Here is a 3,023-nt window from a genome sequence, read left to right as displayed (position 1 = left end):
ATCAAGTTACTGATTAAGCATTAAAAATAGAAACATGGCTTGCTTATGTTTCAAATGGTGTCTCATTTGTCGGCAGTCCCCAACCTTTTTGGCACCAGGGACTGGTTTCATGGAAGATGGTTTTTCCTTGGATGGGGGATTGGGCAGGGGGTGGGGAGGTGGAGCTCAGGCGGTGATGTGAGTCGTGGGGAGTGGCTGTAAATACAGATGAAGCTTCCTCGCTGGCCCACAGCTCACCTCCCGCTGTGCTGCCCTGGTTCCTAAGTTTCATGGAAGACAATTTTTCCACGGACAGAGGATGAGGGGTAAAGGGTTGGGGTGGAGGGGGGAGCTCAGACAGTGATGCCACAGCCCAGTTCCTAACAGGCCACGGACCAATACTGGGCCATGGCCCGAGGGTTAGGGACTATAGTCATTTGTCACCTGAATAAAAATACTATCTTTCTGTATATTCATAATAACCAGTACCTACATAACACATCTCTTATTTAATGGCTTGTGGTGTGTTATGAATGGTGGGAAACTATTGAGGATCTGAGCAGAGAGAATAGACCTGAGGGGCCTGAAGAAGGGACACTTGAGTGTCGCTTTGAAACAACGTGGGTGGGTTTGACGGCCCACTGTTATAGGACTGGCCCACAGGCTGCGGTGAACATGGACCGGCTTCATCTCCAGGTGCTAGGCTAGTTCTGTTGCCAAGGAAAGCATCGTCAGGGACCTGTCTCCTCCTGAAAGTATCATTAACTGCAGTTCTCTTCCACAGTTTAATTTGTTTACAGCAAGGAAGTTCTTATTTTCCCAGAGTCAAGCAGACAGCTCCCAAGCTGGGCTCCATCGTCCCTGCACCATCACCAGCACCCACCACGACCGTCACTGCACAGGGATGTTTTCTTAATAAGGAGTAGACCTCATTTTCAGTTCTCCAATATTCCTGGGACTTTGCTAACTCCTTGGGACAAAGATTCTAGTTTATTTCCAGAGACGATCTTAGGGGCATTAGTCATATGGGAAAAGCTTAGGTCGTTTGCTTTAATATTATGGGAAGCTTCTAATAAAATCAATCTGGGTTCATAGCATATCTGATGGAAGCCAGGTCTCAAATGTAGTCAATTTTAAATGTACTCTCAAAGTGGAAAGAACACAGGCTTTGGCAGTATTTCTACACTGAAGCAGAGCTAACTAGACAAGTCTGGGGAAACAGGGTTGGAATCAAGAGTGGCCAGAAAAAATCGGCTGCCCTGGGAGGTGAACACAGGGAGCTGTGGATATATTTAAACTATGAGTCACATGACTAGACTCTACTTAGCCAGAAGTAAAACATGTTTTCCTTTAAACGATTAAACTGAGTTGAACTTAGTTCAAGAAAAATTTCTTTTCCCTCTGAATTTTTTTTCAGGCTTAAAGAGTTTCAAGATGAGATTTGTTTTCTTAAAGAGAAAACTTCTATCAATAGCTTCCAAACTAGATACATCTGTGGATTTAGAACACCCAAATGACATCTAATAATGTGTTTGGCCCCATGTCCTACATTTGGATGGTTAAGACGGTACATCAAAAAGGGGTGGGGTCACTTGGTAAGTGGGCTGCAGGAAAAAAAAGTGGGGTGGGGGAGGTTATAAATGCATTCTTGTTCTCTTGATAATAAAAATAAACGGATATGGATCTGAGTCCCATGTTTATTCCATTTTCTTGGGCATAAAGTTTTTAATTTCTACTCCTAAAGTGATAAAGTAGCAAAATTTCAAGTTTATGTTTGGGAAAGTTTAACCAAAATTCCATTTTCACAATTATTCTACAATCCAGTCAGGATCTGATTAATGTGGAGTCAAGATATGTGGGTTAAACCCAAGACATTTGAATTGCCCTGCTTTAGAAAGGTTGGATTTTAAAGGAGGTGGGGAAGGGAAGAAGGAAATCAGGTCTAAGTTAAACACCGGAACAACCAGCAGTAGGACCCCTGAATCAGACACCTTTGGAGTGTTTCCTACTCTGGTTCCAGGTTAGTTCACTTAAAAATAAGAGCGTAGTTGTTTTGTGCGCTTTTTTTAAACCCGTATCCAATGACCAAAAGCTAGACTTATGACCAACACCTATGACCAATACCTACTGGTATTTCCTTTTGCTTTTTTCCTTGGGGCAGGGGCCGGGGGGCTGCTTTCCCTCTTTTCCTCATTTAAAAATTTCTTTCCCCAAAAGTGATTCCTATTTTGGGGTTTTGATGAGACTCAGCATTCACACAGCGAATCTCTGATGGTGCAAGGGAGGGAAGGGAAGGCTGGAGGGGACCAGGCCCCGTCCGCTCTGGTCCTGCCTGTGCCTGTCTGTGTTTGCGGGGACGGGGACATTTAAAGGCAAGGAGGTGCGAGGCTCTGCGCATTCATCTTGGCCCCTCGAAGGTATTTCTACCACCTCGTCCCTCCTCAACTTAACATTTGAGGGCTCCGAGGCTGGGAGGGGTGAAGTAACTGGCCGGCCTAGGGCCAGCCTGGGACGCCACCTCCACGCTCTCCCCACCGCCTCGCACAGGCCTGTTGGCGAATCTGTGCCTCGGGGAGCGTTTCCACAAACGAACAAAACCCGGCCGGGGTCGCCCGGGGCATGTCGCAGCGCGAGTGCTTTCAGTTACTCCAGGATGCGGGGACAGGGTGGACGGGAGGGTCCCCCGCAGGGTCAGAGCCAGAGCGGGCCGGCGGGAGGCGGGGAGAGGGACACCGGGAAGGGGACTGAGGCGGGGGCGCGAGTCCCAGTGCCCTCCTCGCCCGCAGGCATCGCCCTCGCCTCTCCCCGGGGCCCTGTTCGCACCCCAGCCCTCGGGTCATGCCCCCCCCCAGTGCCCCGGACCCCGGCCACGCCCGCCTCCCGGGGGCTCGGCCCCGCAGCCCCAGCATCAGCCCCGGCATCACCCCGCCGGGTGTGCAGCCCCCCGCCCGCGCCGGGCCGCGCCCCCGGCTCCCCGCCCCGGGCAGCTCCGCCGTCTCCAGGCCGCGCCCCGCGCCCGGGCCTGCGCGGCGGGCGGGAGCGCC

The sequence above is a fragment of the Lemur catta genome, chromosome 4 (assembly GCF_020740605.2).
Source record: "Lemur catta isolate mLemCat1 chromosome 4, mLemCat1.pri, whole genome shotgun sequence".
Lineage (NCBI taxonomy): Eukaryota > Metazoa > Chordata > Mammalia > Primates > Lemuridae > Lemur > Lemur catta.
This window is presented reverse-complemented; position numbering follows the sequence as displayed.